A 16,465-nucleotide genomic window follows, 5' to 3' on the forward strand; every position below is an offset into this window, starting at 1 on the left:
AAAAGAGAACCCAACCCAAAAAGTTTGGTTGATTAGTCTGTGGCATTCTGTTAAACTGTTGCTTATGGCGGTCTCTGTGAGCTTCTCAGCGACATTCAGCCAGCCAGGTATCCTGCCTGCAGTAGATGGAATGTGGCAATGGAACGCTGGCTGCGCGTGTCATAATAGGCTCTGAGCCTTTATATACCTGTGCACAGCAGCAGCCACCTTCAGTCTGCTGCTGGACAGCCAGCAGCAGCAGCAGCAGGAGAGGTATGTAATCAGGAGCCCTCCTGCTAAGGGTAGACAGCTGCTCGTTCCACCCCACCCCCCGCCTTAATTGGTTCTCCTCCCTTCCAACGGTGTTGAGGCGGGTGGGAACAGCAGGGGGTGAAGGTGCTGTGTTTAAAGAGGTGGAGTTATGCAGATCTAAAACGCGTGGATTGCAGCAGCAGCAAGCCGAAAAGTGCAGGCATGTAAGGGATCTAGAGGTTGACAACATGTCTTCTTAACGGGAGTCCAGGAGCTCATCTCCAGAAATGGACTTTTCAGGATCCTTGGGTGGCTCCGTAGTTTGAAACCAATTCTGGTTATCGCTTCTCGGCCTTTTGGCTAAGATCAAGTGTAGTATCTGTTCTTATCAGTTTAATATCTGATACGTCCCCTATCTGGGACCATATATTAAATGGATTTTTAGAACAGGGAGATGGAAAAAGAGCTTGCTCTGTCCACTCCACGCATTGACCTGGTATTGCAGTATCTCCAGGACCGGTGCACCCCTTCTTTAATGCAGTTTCTAAAATCAGAAAGAATTGAATTCAATGTTTTTTGTTCATTTTGCTTGTTTGTCGGATTTTGGGATGGACTCTTTGGCTTTGCTTTTCTTCTCCTCATTGGATTTTTCATGTTCAAAGTTGCAGAAGCCAGATTACAAGCTCATTTTGGTTCAACTTCAGCAACTGTGCATTGCATTGCCATGTAATGTGATGCAATGCTATCTTTCTAGCTCTCCCTTTTTACTTCCTTTTGGATAAACAGACATATTAGGCAAGCATTTTGGAGCTTTCACCTAAATAACTACAGGTGGTGAGATAAGCTGCACAATATAATTGACCTTTCAGTATATTGTTGCACACACACCATCTATTTAGCAAATGCCCTTGTTATCAACAGCAGCCTTTTAAACTCACCTGAGCTAACAGGTATGTGCGCTGGTTACTCTGCTGCGCTCAAAATTTCTTTTTTGGTTTGCTACAATGCCTTTTCTGAAACGTTGTCTCCTTCTGCTGGAACACTGACTTCTTTCATTTAATGCCTGCAGACTATAAAAGAGAACCCAACCCAAAAAGTTTGGTTGATTAGTCTGTGGCATTCTGTTAAACTGTTGCTTATGGCGGTCTCTGTGAGCTTCTCAGCGACATTCAGCCAGCCAGGTATCCTGCCTGCAGTAGATGGAATGTGGCAATGGAACGCTGGCTGCGCGTGTCATAATAGGCTCTGAGCCTTTATATACCTGTGCACAGCAGCAGCCACCTTCAGTCTGCTGCTGGACAGCCAGCAGCAGCAGCAGCAGGAGAGGTATGTAATCAGGAGCCCTCCTGCTAAGGGTAGACAGCTGCTCGTTCCACCCCACCCCCCGCCTTAATTGGTTCTCCTCCCTTCCAACGGTGTTGAGGCGGGTGGGAACAGCAGGGGGTGAAGGTGCTGTGTTTAAAGAGGTGGAGTTATGCAGATCTAAAACGCGTGGATTGCAGCAGCAGCAAGCCGAAAAGTGCAGGCATGTAAGGGATCTAGAGGTTGACAACATGTCTTCTTAACGGGAGTCCAGGAGCTCATCTCCACAAATGGACTTTTCAGGATCCTTGGGTGGCTCCTTAGTTTGAAACCAATTCTGGTTATCGCTTCTCGGCCTTTTGGCTAAGATCAAGTGTAGTATCTGTTCTTATCAGTTTAATATCTGATACGTCCCCTATCTGGGGACCATATATTAAATGGATTTTTAGAACAGGGAGATGGAAAAAGAGCTTGCTCTGTCCACTCCACGCATTGACCTGGTATTGCAGTATCTCCAGGACCGGTGCACCCCTTCTTTAATGCAGTTTCTAAAATCAGAAAGAATTGAATTCAATGTTTTTTGTTCATTTTGCTTGTTTGTCGGATTTTGGGATGGACTCTTTAGCTTTGCTTTTCTTCTCCTCATTGGATTTTTCATGTTCAAAGTTGCAGAAGCCAGATTACAAGCTCATTTTGGTTCAACTTCAGCAACTGTGCATTGCATTGCCATGTAATGTGATGCAATGCTATCTTTCTAGCTCTCCCTTTTTACTTCCTTTTGGATAAACAGACATATTAGGCAAGCATTTTGGAGCTTTCACCTAAATAACTACAGGTGGTGAGATAAGCTGCACAATATAATTGACCTTTCAGTATATTGTTGCACACACACCATCTATTTAGCAAATGCCCTTGTTATCAACAGCAGCCTTTTAAACTCACCTGAGCTAACAGGTATGTGCGCTGGTTACTCTGCTGCGCTTAAAATTTCTTTTTTGGTTTGCTACAATGCCTTTTCTGAAACGTTGTCTCCTTCTGCTGGAACACTGACTTCTTTCATTTAATGCCTGCAGACTATAAAAGAGAACCCAACCCAAAAAGTTTGGTTGATTAGTCTGTGGCATTCTGTTAAACTGTTGCTTATGGCGGTCTCTGTGAGCTTCTCAGTGACATTCAGCCAGCCAGGTATCCTGCCTGCAGTAGATGGAATGTGGCAATGGAACGCTGGCTGCGCATGTCATAATAGGCTCTGAGCCTTTATATACCTGTGCACAGCAGCAGCCACCTTCAGTCTGCTGCTGGACAGCCAGCAGCAGCAGCAGCAGGAGAGGTATGTAATCAGGAGCCCTCCTGCTAAGGGTAGACAGCTGCTCGTTCCACCCCACCCCCCGCCTTAATTGGTTCTCCTCCCTTCCAACGGTGTTGAGGCGGGTGGGAACAGCAGGGGGTGAAGGTGCTGTGTTTAAAGAGGTGGAGTTATGCAGATCTAAAACGCGTGGATTGCAGCAGCAGCAAGCCGAAAAGTGCAGGCATGTAAGGGATCTAGAGGTTGACAACATGTCTTCTTAACGGGAGTCCAGGAGCTCATCTCCACAAATGGACTTTTCAGGATCCTTGGGTGGCTCCGTAGTTTGAAACCAATTCTGGTTATCGCTTCTCGGCCTTTTGGCTCAGATCTGTAATGGGTCTAGTCATTTGGCTGTCTGTGCGTTAACTCTTGGCCCTGTGGCATCGCCATTTTATGGCTTAAGCCACTTGCTGCTATAAGGAGTTGGCCAGTAGACACGACTAGCGATAATGGGACGCATTCGATACGCTGGGCCCGGTGAGGCTCGAGTGAAGTTTGGAATCCAGATTGATGTGGAAGAAGGCAAAGAAGGAATCTTTACCCTCAGCTTCGTGGTGAAGGAGATTTTGTTTGGACTCCTTGAAGTGAAGAAGGAAGAAATCTTGTGCCTCCAGCAATTCAAAAGCAAGTATAATCTTGTATTTACTTCTATGGCTGTTTGCAACAATTTCTATGATTGTTTGAAAAAGAATCTGGACAATCAATATTTGGATGGGCTGACTTTTGTCATCTTGTATTGCTGCAAAGAGGTACCTCTGACTGTTTTCATGTACAACCCACATGTGGACTTGGCTTTGATTTATGCCTTTCTAAATAGGCACTGCTATATTACCAAGGTGGCAGTAAAAGTCATGAATGAGGAGGAACTATGGACCGGTAAATATCGTTTCATGGTCAAGTTCCGGGAAAGTCCTGATGAACCAGGGGGTATACATTATCCTCCATCAAATTTTTCCATTGGGAGTGAGCGGGGTTACCTGTTCTTCCCCAATGCGCCCAGGTTTTGTCGTCATTGTAGGAGGTATGGCCATACTCAGGAAGCATGCGACATCAGACAGATTATTTGCAGGAAGTGCAATGAGGTGGGTCATTCTTCCAATAATTGCAAAAATGAAATAGTCTGTAACCTCTGCGGAGAGAAGGGGCATGCCTTCAGAGACTGTATATTCCATCCTGGTTCATATGCGGGGGCAGCGGGAAGGGGAAGGAGAAGAAATGAATCTCCTGCACCCACAGCTACAACTCCGACTGCTCCAACTCCGACTGCTCCGATATCTACTCTGGCTTTCCTGGATGAGGAGGAGGCTCGGGTTGCTTTTCCAGAACTGGTTCGTGTGAATGTAAGAGGAAATATGGAGCTGGCACCTGAGCCACCGGTGCAGAGGGCCGCGTCTGTGGCTTCAGATGTCAGTGAGTCTGAGACGATAACTGATGATCGCATAGGCATGGAAGTGGCCCCGGTGGAGGATCTGGAGGCTGAAATTCCAGACATGATGGTTACATTGCAGGGGGAAGAGGAGTCTGATCTGACCAGAACACCGCATGTGGCCTGGAGCGATGTCGTTTCTGACCTTGAGGAGGAGGGATGTCAGGGGGACTTTGACCCCCAGCGGCGGGATTATAGTTCAGATGAAGATGGAGGCGCTTCAGTGAAGAAAAAGAAGAAAACTGAACCATCCTTTTCCCCTTTAAGTGACTGCAGTGTGAGTCCAGCCCGGGTGTACCCTACTGCATCCGATCCCCAAGATGTGTCTTTTTTGGGGGAAGGCACAAACTACGATATCTGCACGTCCAGCGTCCTACCCCCAGAAGGGTTAGGATGATGTACAGGTGGGCATGTTGTCGTGACCTGCCACATCAAATTAATAGATGGGTGCCCAAGTTGCTCTCAGCATCTTGTCGCTAAATGTTCGGCTGATTAAATCTGAGTCGAGAAGAGTGGCAATTTTGGACTACTTGAGCAACTTGGATGCGGACGTATACTGTGTGCAGGAGTGTGCGATCTCCGATCCCTTAAGTGAAAATGCATGGCCTTTAGGTCAAAGTGTGTGGTCTGGTTCTGTATGTAATAAAAATTGTGGGGTAGGTGTTTTGGTGAAGGGTTATAGTGTTAAGATAGAAAGTTACATGGTGGTGGAGGCGGGGAGGTGTGTAATATGTGAGTTAAATTGTAGGGGGTGGAGGGTTAGGGTGGTAAATATGTATGCACCAATAGATAAAGGGGAGAGGCTGGAAATTTTTGAGAAATTATGTTTTTTTTTATCTGGCAAAATGCCAATAATTTTTGTTGGAGATTTCAATTGTGTGACGGAGGGGGATAAGATGGATGTTACAGGTAAAAGACTCAAGAGTCTTGTGGCGGATTTTTCCTTACAGGATGCTGCGGAAGTTTTTTTAGGTAATCCACCTCCTGCGACCTATAAGGCCGACAGGGGAGGCATAGAGTCTAGAATAGACCGTATCTTCTTTTCTTCACAAAATGTTATTTGTAGGAATTTCCAGCAGGAAGATGTTCCCTTCTCTGACCATGTGTGTTTGAGGGCACGTCTAGAAGGTAAGATTTCCTTTGTATATGGTGGTGGCGTGTGGAAACTTAATGTGCGTTTGCTGGAAGATAATAGGATCATGCGTGATTTTAGGCGAATGTATGTTAGGTGGAGGGATAAAAAAAGTGATTACAGGAATGTGCTTGAGTGGTGGGACTGGATGAAGAGTGAGATTGTTTTTTTCTTTAGAAAAAGGGGCAGGAGGAAAGCAGCAATGAATAGAGCAAAATTTAATGATTTAAGCTCTAGACTGGAGTGGCTGAGGAAGTTAAGGATGATTGGAGTGGATGTGGATGTTTTGATGTGTCAAGTGAAAGAAGAGATTAAGAAATATATTGAGGGTAAAGGGAAAGAAATTATTTACCGTTCTAAGATTGAACATTTGGAGAAAAATGAGAAATGCACAAGGTTTTTTTTCAAAAAAGTTTTTGGGAAGAAAGTAGATATGGATGAGGTGGTGAATGGCGATGGGGTGTGTGTGAGTGGGAAGGATGTGATGCAGGAGGTGGTGTTGTTTTATAAGGAGTTGTATGGGGAAAAATGGGTTGATGATAGGATGTTGACTGATGCTTTGGGGTGTTTAGAAGGTTGTTTGGGTGAGGATGAACGTGAAATATTGGATGATGTAATTGTGTTGGATGAAGTTAAAAAAGTGGTGATGTCTGCGAGTAAGAATAAAACACCTGGGAAGGATGGACTGCCCGTGGAGTTATATGTTAAGGAATGGGACACGATGGGAAATGACTTATTGGAGGTGTGCCAGTATATGTTCACGGAGAATATGTTGAGTGAATCTATGAGAGATGGGGTGGTGGTTTTGGTTCATAAGAAAGGTGATAAAAAGGATTTGGGGAATTGGAGGCCAATCACCCTTTTGAATGCAGACTATAAGGTGTTTAGTAAATTGTTGGCTAGCCGGATGCGGGAAGTGATTGGCGGTGTGGTGGATGAAGATCAAGTGTGTGCAGTGCCTGGGAGAAGTATGACTGAAAATTTGGTGTTGTTGCGTGATGTGATTGGGGATTGTATGAGTCGTAAGCAGAAATGTTTGTTGTTTTCGGTTGATTTTGAAAAAGCTTTTGACCGTGTGTCACATAGCTTTATGTTTAAGGTTTTGTCTAAGATGGGTTATTCCAGGAATTTTGTAAACTGTGTTAGGAGTTTGTATTGTAATGTTTCAAGTGAATTTTTGGTGAATGGGTGGTTGAGTGAGAAAGTGAGAATTAAATCAGGAGTGCGTCAGGGGTGCCCTATGTCCCCTTTTTTGTTTATTAGTGTGATTGAAGTGTTGATGTGTATGGTTAGGAAGGATAAGTTTATGAGAGGTGTGATGATTCCTGGGAGTAATGGAAAGGATGTGAGAATTCTAGGTTACATGGATGATGTAGTGATTGTGAGTGGGAATATGGCTGCGATGAGTAGGGCAAGGTTGATATTAAGTTTGTTTTGTAGTGTCTCAGCTTTTAAGGTCAATTGGACTAAGAGTTCCTTTAAATGTTTTGGTGAGAGGAATGTACGGATGGATGGTGTGAGGTGTGAGGATGGTGCAATAAAGGTGCTTGGGATTAAGTTTAATGATGATTTGAAAGGAAATGAGAGTTGGGAACATTGTGGGGTGAGAGTGGTGCGCAAGTTGAATTTTTGGCGAATGAGAGAATTAACTCTGACTGGGAAAGTTCTGATTATTAAGGCGGTTATTTTGCCTATTTTGTTGTTTGTTGCGAATGTATATCCTGCTGCTTTTAAGAAAATTAGGAAAACTGAGAAATTCATCTTTAATTTTCTTTGGGGAAGTCGCATGGAGAAATTGAAACGGGAATATGTCTATAAGTTATGTGTAAATGGTGGTTTGGATTTTCCAAATATTGATTTCTTTTTAGGGATTAGTTACGTGAAAATGGTGGTGGTGGTTCTAGGGAAAAGTAATAAGTGTGCTTATATGATGAAGTATTCGGCTGGATGGATGCTTTATGGCTTAAAGTGGGTCAAAAGGGATGCTAGAGTGCCTGTTGCTTTTAAGTGTCCTGTATGGTATGGTTGTGTTGAGAAATTTGTAAGGAAGTATGATTTGTTGTCCGTTAACATGAGTGATTTTAGTCAAAAGAAGAAAGTCATTAGGATGGTGCGTGAGCGTGAGGTGGTATGTAATATCAATGGGTTGAGAGGGGAGGAAGTAACCGAGATGTGGAGAAAATTAAGTATAGATGGTGTGACTAACAGACAGAGAGATATCGCTTGGATGATATTGCATGACATTTTGCCTGTTAGAGATGTGCAAAAGAAGAGGGATTTAGTTAAATCTGAGGTATGCCCGAGGGATGGATGTGGTTTGAGAGAGCATGTTAGACATATGGTATGGGATTGTGATTTTCCATATGATGTATGGAAGGGTATAGGGGGACTTTGCAAGGAATTGGTGGGTGTAAAGTATGTAAATTGGAAACTTGCTATGTTTGGGATGGGTGCATGTAGTAGAATTAAGGATAGGATTTTATGGTTGTTGGTGGTGTGTGTAATTGAAAGTTTGTGGGATGCGAGGAATTTGTTAGTTTTTAAAAGGAAGAAAATGTCAGTTAATGAATGTTTGAGATTGATTCTGTCACGTATGTATGTAATATACCTCTGGGATCAGGAACGTGGAAGTATTATAGATGCTGAAGGGATCTGGAAGTTTAAAAAGTGGAGGTTTTTGGTAAAGTTTAATTAGTAGTGTATAATGTACCTGATGATAAGGTTTGGTTTTATTTTTGATTATATACCAAGTGTGATGAAAGGCTAAGTGTCAATGAAAGGCTTTTGTAAGTCGATTTGATTGAGCTTATGCTCCGGCCTATCTGATTTTGAAAAAAAAAAAAAAAAAAAAAAAAATCTGTTCTTATCAGTTTAATATCTGATACGTCCCCTATCTGGGGACCATATATTAAATGGATTTTTAGAACAGGGAGATGGAAAAAGAGCTTGCTCTGTCCACTCCACGCATTGACCTGGTATTGCAGTATCTCCAGGACCGGTGCACCCCTTCTTTAATGCAGTTTCTAAAATCAGAAAGAATTGAATTCAATGTTTTTTGTTCATTTTGCTTGTTTGTCGGATTTTGGGATGGACTCTTTGGCTTTGCTTTTCTTCTCCTCATTGGATTTTTCATGTTCAAAGTTGCAGAAGCCAGATTACAAGCTCATTTTGGTTCAACTTCAGCAACTGTGCATTGCATTGCCATGTAATGTGATGCAATGCTATCTTTCTAGCTCTCCCTCTTTACTTCCTTTTGGATAAACAGACATATTAGGCAAGCATTTTGGAGCTTTCACCTAAATAACTACAGGTGGTGAGATAAGCTGCACAATATAATTGACCTTTCAGTATATTGTTGCACACACACCATCTATTTAGCAAATGCCCTTGTTATCAACAGCAGCCTTTTAAACTCACCTGAGCTAACAGGTATGTGCGCTGGTTACTCTGCTGCGCTTAAAATTTCTTTTTTGGTTTGCTACAATGCCTTTTCTGAAACGTTGTCTCCTTCTGCTGGAACACTGACTTCTTTCATTTAATGCCTGCAGACTATAAAAGAGAACCCAACCCAAAAAGTTTGGTTGATTAGTCTGTGGCATTCTGTTAAACTGTTGCTTATGGCGGTCTCTGTGAGCTTCTCAGCGACATTCAGCAAGCCAGGTATCCTGCCTGCAGTAGATGGAATGTGGCAATGGAACGCTGGCTGTGCGTGTCATAATAGGCTCTGAGCCTTTATATACCTGTGCACAGCAGCAGCCACCTTCAGTCTGCTGCTGGACAGCCAGCAGCAGCAGCAGCAGGAGAGGTATGTAATCAGGAGCCCTCCTGCTAAGGGTAGACAGCTGCTCGTTCCACCCCACCCCCCGCCTTAATTGGTTCTCCTCCCTTCCAACGGTGTTGAGGCGGGTGGGAACAGCAGGGGGTGAAGGTGCTGTGTTTAAAGAGGTGGAGTTATGCAGATCTAAAACGCGTGGATTGCAGCAGCAGCAAGCCGAAAAGTGCAGGCATGTAAGGGATCTAGAGGTTGACAACATGTCTTCTTAACGGGAGTCCAGGAGCTCATCTCCACAAATGGACTTTTCAGGATCCTTGGGTGGCTCCGTAGTTTGAAACCAATTCTGGTTATCGCTTCTCGGCCTTTTGGCTAAGATCAAGTGTAGTATCTGTTCTTATCAGTTTAATATCTGATACGTCCCCTATCTGGGGACCATATATTAAATGGATTTTTAGAACAGGGAGATGGAAAAAGAGCTTGCTCTGTCCACTCCACGCATTGACCTGGTATTGCAGTATCTCCAGGACCGGTGCACCCCTTCTTTAATGCAGTTTCTAAAATCAGAAAGAATTGAATTCAATGTTTTTTGTTCATTTTGCTTGTTTGTCGGATTTTGGGATGGACTCTTTGGCTTTGCTTTTCTTCTCCTCATTGGATTTTTCATGTTCAAAGTTGCAGAAGCCAGATTACAAGCTCATTTTGGTTCAACTTCAGCAACTGTGCATTGCATTGCCATGTAATGTGATGCAATGCTATCTTTCTAGCTCTCCCTTTTTACTTCCTTTTGGATAAACAGACATATTAGGCAAGCATTTTGGAGCTTTCACCTAAATAACTACAGGTGGTGAGATAAGCTGCACAATATAATTGACCTTTCAGTATATTGTTGCACACACACCATCTATTTAGCAAATGCCCTTGTTATCAACAGCAGCCTTTTAAACTCACCTGAGCTAACAGGTATGTGCGCTGGTTACTCTGCTGCGCTTAAAATTTCTTTTTTGGTTTGCTACAATGCCTTTTCTGAAACGTTGTCTCCTTCTGCTGGAACACTGACTTCTTTCATTTAATGCCTGCAGACTATAAAAGAGAACCCAACCCAAAAAGTTTGGTTGATTAGTCTGTGGCATTCTGTTAAACTGTTGCTTATGGCGGTCTCTGTGAGCTTCTCAGCGACATTCAGCCAGCCAGGTATCCTGCCTGCAGTAGATGGAATGTGGCAATGGAACGCTGGCTGCGCGTGTCATAATAGGCTCTGAGCCTTTATATACCTGTGCACAGCAGCAGCCACCTTCAGTCTGCTGCTGGACAGCCAGCAGCAGCAGCAGCAGGAGAGGTATGTAATCAGGAGCCCTCCTGCTAAGGGTAGACAGCTGCTCGTTCCACCCCACCCCCCGCCTTAATTGGTTCTCCTCCCTTCCAACGGTGTTGAGGCGGGTGGGAACAGCAGGGGGTGAAGGTGCTGTGTTTAAAGAGGTGGAGTTATGCAGATCTAAAACGCGTGGATTGCAGCAGCAGCAAGCCGAAAAGTGCAGGCATGTAAGGGATCTAGAGGTTGACAACATGTCTTCTTAACGGGAGTCCAGGAGCTCATCTCCACAAATGGACTTTTCAGGATCCTTGGGTGGCTCCGTAGTTTGAAACCAATTCTGGTTATCGCTTCTCGGCCTTTTGGCTAAGATCAAGTGTAGTATCTGTTCTTATCAGTTTAATATCTGATACGTCCCCTATCTGGGGACCATATATTAAATGGATTTTTAGAACAGGGAGATGGAAAAAGAGCTTGCTCTGTCCACTCCACGCATTGACCTGGTATTGCAGTATCTCCAGGACCGGTGCACCCCTTCTTTAATGCAGTTTCTAAAATCAGAAAGAATTGAATTCAATGTTTTTTGTTCATTTTGCTTGTTTGTCGGATTTTGGGATGGACTCTTTGGCTTTGCTTTTCTTCTCCTCATTGGATTTTTCATGTTCAAAGTTGCAGAAGCCAGATTACAAGCTCATTTTGGTTCAACTTCAGCAACTGTGCATTGCATTGCCATGTAATGTGATGCAATGCTATCTTTCTAGCTCTCCCTTTTTACTTCCTTTTGGATAAACAGACATATTAGGCAAGCATTTTGGAGCTTTCACCTAAATAACTACAGGTGGTGAGATAAGCTGCACAATATAATTGACCTTTCAGTATATTGTTGCACACACACCATCTATTTAGCAAATGCCCTTGTTATCAACAGCAGCCTTTTAAACTCACCTGAGCTAACAGGTATGTGCGCTGGTTACTCTGCTGCGCTTAAAATTTCTTTTTTGGTTTGCTACAATGCCTTTTCTGAAACGTTGTCTCCTTCTGCTGGAACACTGACTTCTTTCATTTAATGCCTGCAGACTATAAAAGAGAACCCAACCCAAAAAGTTTGGTTGATTAGTCTGTGGCATTCTGTTAAACTGTTGCTTATGGCGGTCTCTGTGAGCTTCTCAGCGACATTCAGCCAGCCAGGTATCCTGCCTGCAGTAGATGGAATGTGGCAATGGAACGCTGGCTGCGCGTGTCATAATAGGCTCTGAGCCTTTATATACCTGTGCACAGCAGCAGCCACCTTCAGTCTGCTGCTGGACAGCCAGCAGCAGCAGCAGCAGGAGAGGTATGTAATCAGGAGCCCTCCTGCTAAGGGTAGACAGCTGCTTGTTCCACCCCACCCCCTGCCTTAATTGGTTCTCCTCCCTTCCAACGGTGTTGAGGCGGGTGGGAACAGCAGGGGGTGAAGGTGCTGTGTTTAAAGAGGTGGAGTTATGCAGATCTAAAACGCGTGGATTGCAGCAGCAGCAAGCCGAAAAGTGCAGGCATGTAAGGGATCTAGAGGTTGACAACATGTCTTCTTAACGGGAGTCCAGGAGCTCATCTCCACAAATGGACTTTTCAGGATCCTTGGGTGGCTCCGTAGTTTGAAACCAATTCTGGTTATCGCTTCTCGGCCTTTTGGCTAAGATCAAGTGTAGTATCTGTTCTTATCAGTTTAATATCTGATACGTCCCCTATCTGGGGACCATATATTAAATGGATTTTTAGAACAGGGAGATGGAAAAAGAGCTTGCTCTGTCCACTCCACGCATTGACCTGGTATTGCAGTATCTCCAGGACCGGTGCACCCCTTCTTTAATGCAGTTTCTAAAATCAGAAAGAATTGAATTCAATGTTTTTTGTTCATTTTGCTTGTTTGTCGGATTTTGGGATGGACTCTTTGGCTTTGCTTTTCTTCTCCTCATTGGATTTTTCATGTTCAAAGTTGCAGAAGCCAGATTACAAGCTCATTTTGGTTCAACTTCAGCAACTGTGCATTGCATTGCCATGTAATGTGATGCAATGCTATCTTTCTAGCTCTCCCTTTTTACTTCCTTTTGGATAAACAGACATATTAGGCAAGCATTTTGGAGCTTTCACCTAAATAACTACAGGTGGTGAGATAAGCTGCACAATATAATTGACCTTTCAGTATATTGTTGCACACACACCATCTATTTAGCAAATGCCCTTGTTATCAACAGCAGCCTTTTAAACTCACCTGAGCTAACAGGTATGTGCGCTGGTTACTCTGCTGCGCTTAAAATTTCTTTTTTGGTTTGCTACAATGCCTTTTCTGAAACGTTGTCTCCTTCTGCTGGAACACTGACTTCTTTCATTTAATGCCTGCAGACTATAAAAGAGAACCCAACCCAAAAAGTTTGGTTGATTAGTCTGTGGCATTCTGTTAAACTGTTGCTTATGGCGGTCTCTGTGAGCTTCTCAGCGACATTCAGCCAGCCAGGTATCCTGCCTGCAGTAGATGGAATGTGGCAATGGAACGCTGGCTGCGCGTGTCATAATAGGCTCTGAGCCTTTATATACCTGTGCACAGCAGCAGCCACCTTCAGTCTGCTGCTGGACAGCCAGCAGCAGCAGCAGCAGGAGAGGTATGTAATCAGGAGCCCTCCTGCTAAGGGTAGACAGCTGCTCGTTCCACCCCACCCCCCGCCTTAATTGGTTCTCCTCCCTTCCAACGGTGTTGAGGCGGGTGGGAACAGCAGGGGGTGAAGGTGCTGTGTTTAAAGAGGTGGAGTTATGCAGATCTAAAACGCGTGGATTGCAGCAGCAGCAAGCCGAAAAGTGCAGGCATGTAAGGGATCTAGAGGTTGACAACATGTCTTCTTAACGGGAGTCCAGGAGCTCATCTCCAGAAATGGACTTTTCAGGATCCTTGGGTGGCTCCGTAGTTTGAAACCAATTCTGGTTATCGCTTCTCGGCCTTTTGGCTAAGATCAAGTGTAGTATCTGTTCTTATCAGTTTAATATCTGATACGTCCCCTATCTGGGACCATATATTAAATGGATTTTTAGAACAGGGAGATGGAAAAAGAGCTTGCTCTGTCCACTCCACGCATTGACCTGGTATTGCAGTATCTCCAGGACCGGTGCACCCCTTCTTTAATGCAGTTTCTAAAATCAGAAAGAATTGAATTCAATGTTTTTTGTTCATTTTGCTTGTTTGTCGGATTTTGGGATGGACTCTTTGGCTTTGCTTTTCTTCTCCTCATTGGATTTTTCATGTTCAAAGTTGCAGAAGCCAGATTACAAGCTCATTTTGGTTCAACTTCAGCAACTGTGCATTGCATTGCCATGTAATGTGATGCAATGCTATCTTTCTAGCTCTCCCTTTTTACTTCCTTTTGGATAAACAGACATATTAGGCAAGCATTTTGGAGCTTTCACCTAAATAACTACAGGTGGTGAGATAAGCTGCACAATATAATTGACCTTTCAGTATATTGTTGCACACACACCATCTATTTAGCAAATGCCCTTGTTATCAACAGCAGCCTTTTAAACTCACCTGAGCTAACAGGTATGTGCGCTGGTTACTCTGCTGCGCTCAAAATTTCTTTTTTGGTTTGCTACAATGCCTTTTCTGAAACGTTGTCTCCTTCTGCTGGAACACTGACTTCTTTCATTTAATGCCTGCAGACTATAAAAGAGAACCCAACCCAAAAAGTTTGGTTGATTAGTCTGTGGCATTCTGTTAAACTGTTGCTTATGGCGGTCTCTGTGAGCTTCTCAGCGACATTCAGCCAGCCAGGTATCCTGCCTGCAGTAGATGGAATGTGGCAATGGAACGCTGGCTGCGCGTGTCATAATAGGCTCTGAGCCTTTATATACCTGTGCACAGCAGCAGCCACCTTCAGTCTGCTGCTGGACAGCCAGCAGCAGCAGCAGCAGGAGAGGTATGTAATCAGGAGCCCTCCTGCTAAGGGTAGACAGCTGCTCGTTCCACCCCACCCCCCGCCTTAATTGGTTCTCCTCCCTTCCAACGGTGTTGAGGCGGGTGGGAACAGCAGGGGGTGAAGGTGCTGTGTTTAAAGAGGTGGAGTTATGCAGATCTAAAACGCGTGGATTGCAGCAGCAGCAAGCCGAAAAGTGCAGGCATGTAAGGGATCTAGAGGTTGACAACATGTCTTCTTAACGGGAGTCCAGGAGCTCATCTCCACAAATGGACTTTTCAGGATCCTTGGGTGGCTCCTTAGTTTGAAACCAATTCTGGTTATCGCTTCTCGGCCTTTTGGCTAAGATCAAGTGTAGTATCTGTTCTTATCAGTTTAATATCTGATACGTCCCCTATCTGGGGACCATATATTAAATGGATTTTTAGAACAGGGAGATGGAAAAAGAGCTTGCTCTGTCCACTCCACGCATTGACCTGGTATTGCAGTATCTCCAGGACCGGTGCACCCCTTCTTTAATGCAGTTTCTAAAATCAGAAAGAATTGAATTCAATGTTTTTTGTTCATTTTGCTTGTTTGTCGGATTTTGGGATGGACTCTTTAGCTTTGCTTTTCTTCTCCTCATTGGATTTTTCATGTTCAAAGTTGCAGAAGCCAGATTACAAGCTCATTTTGGTTCAACTTCAGCAACTGTGCATTGCATTGCCATGTAATGTGATGCAATGCTATCTTTCTAGCTCTCCCTTTTTACTTCCTTTTGGATAAACAGACATATTAGGCAAGCATTTTGGAGCTTTCACCTAAATAACTACAGGTGGTGAGATAAGCTGCACAATATAATTGACCTTTCAGTATATTGTTGCACACACACCATCTATTTAGCAAATGCCCTTGTTATCAACAGCAGCCTTTTAAACTCACCTGAGCTAACAGGTATGTGCGCTGGTTACTCTGCTGCGCTTAAAATTTCTTTTTTGGTTTGCTACAATGCCTTTTCTGAAACGTTGTCTCCTTCTGCTGGAACACTGACTTCTTTCATTTAATGCCTGCAGACTATAAAAGAGAACCCAACCCAAAAAGTTTGGTTGATTAGTCTGTGGCATTCTGTTAAACTGTTGCTTATGGCGGTCTCTGTGAGCTTCTCAGTGACATTCAGCCAGCCAGGTATCCTGCCTGCAGTAGATGGAATGTGGCAATGGAACGCTGGCTGCGCATGTCATAATAGGCTCTGAGCCTTTATATACCTGTGCACAGCAGCAGCCACCTTCAGTCTGCTGCTGGACAGCCAGCAGCAGCAGCAGCAGGAGAGGTATGTAATCAGGAGCCCTCCTGCTAAGGGTAGACAGCTGCTCGTTCCACCCCACCCCCCGCCTTAATTGGTTCTCCTCCCTTCCAACGGTGTTGAGGCGGGTGGGAACAGCAGGGGGTGAAGGTGCTGTGTTTAAAGAGGTGGAGTTATGCAGATCTAAAACGCGTGGATTGCAGCAGCAGCAAGCCGAAAAGTGCAGGCATGTAAGGGATCTAGAGGTTGACAACATGTCTTCTTAACGGGAGTCCAGGAGCTCATCTCCACAAATGGACTTTTCAGGATCCTTGGGTGGCTCCGTAGTTTGAAACCAATTCTGGTTATCGCTTCTCGGCCTTTTGGCTCAGATCTGTAATGGGTCTAGTCATTTGGCTGTCTGTGCGTTAACTCTTGGCCCTGTGGCATCGCCATTTTATGGCTTAAGCCACTTGCTGCTATAAGGAGTTGGCCAGTAGACACGACTAGCGATAATGGGACGCATTCGATACGCTGGGCCCGGTGAGGCTCGAGTGAAGTTTGGAATCCAGATTGATGTGGAAGAAGGCAAAGAAGGAATCTTTACCCTCAGCTTCGTGGTGAAGGAGATTTTGTTTGGACTCCTTGAAGTGAAGAAGGAAGAAATCTTGTGCCTCCAGCAATTCAAAAGCAAGTATAATCTTGTATTTACTTCTATGGCTGTTTGCAACAATTTCTAT

General features: G+C 44.3%; 8 non-coding genes across 8 annotated transcripts; all 8 read left to right on the top strand.

Annotated features, from left to right (window-relative positions):
- Nucleotides 1-571: 571 nt before the first annotated feature.
- Nucleotides 572-761, top strand: LOC141221525 (U2 spliceosomal RNA). Its single transcript, XR_012289555.1, has one exon. It is a non-coding gene; the product is annotated as a U2 spliceosomal RNA (small nuclear RNA).
- Nucleotides 762-1,876: 1,115 nt separating this feature from the next.
- Nucleotides 1,877-2,067, top strand: LOC141221374 (U2 spliceosomal RNA). Its single transcript, XR_012289408.1, has one exon. It is a non-coding gene; the product is annotated as a U2 spliceosomal RNA (small nuclear RNA).
- Nucleotides 2,068-8,259: 6,192 nt separating this feature from the next.
- LOC141221580 (U2 spliceosomal RNA) lies at nt 8,260-8,448 on the top strand. Its single transcript, XR_012289603.1, has one exon. It is a non-coding gene; the product is annotated as a U2 spliceosomal RNA (small nuclear RNA).
- Nucleotides 8,449-9,563: 1,115 nt separating this feature from the next.
- On the top strand, nt 9,564-9,754 carry LOC141221375 (U2 spliceosomal RNA). The gene has a single exon (XR_012289409.1). It is a non-coding gene; the product is annotated as a U2 spliceosomal RNA (small nuclear RNA).
- A 1,115-nt stretch (nt 9,755-10,869) lies between these two features.
- Nucleotides 10,870-11,060, top strand: LOC141221376 (U2 spliceosomal RNA). The gene has a single exon (XR_012289410.1). It is a non-coding gene; the product is annotated as a U2 spliceosomal RNA (small nuclear RNA).
- Nucleotides 11,061-12,175: 1,115 nt separating this feature from the next.
- On the top strand, nt 12,176-12,366 carry LOC141221378 (U2 spliceosomal RNA). Its single transcript, XR_012289411.1, has one exon. It is a non-coding gene; the product is annotated as a U2 spliceosomal RNA (small nuclear RNA).
- Nucleotides 12,367-13,481: 1,115 nt separating this feature from the next.
- Nucleotides 13,482-13,671, top strand: LOC141221526 (U2 spliceosomal RNA). The gene has a single exon (XR_012289556.1). It is a non-coding gene; the product is annotated as a U2 spliceosomal RNA (small nuclear RNA).
- A 1,115-nt stretch (nt 13,672-14,786) lies between these two features.
- On the top strand, nt 14,787-14,977 carry LOC141221379 (U2 spliceosomal RNA). Its single transcript, XR_012289412.1, has one exon. It is a non-coding gene; the product is annotated as a U2 spliceosomal RNA (small nuclear RNA).
- The last annotated feature ends 1,488 nt before the right edge of the window (nt 14,978-16,465 follow it).

Source organism: Phyllobates terribilis, unplaced genomic scaffold, assembly GCF_046119375.1.
Source record: "Phyllobates terribilis strain yellow unplaced genomic scaffold, ASM4611937v1 Scaffold_325__1_contigs__length_2139453, whole genome shotgun sequence".
NCBI lineage: Eukaryota > Metazoa > Chordata > Amphibia > Anura > Dendrobatidae > Phyllobates > Phyllobates terribilis.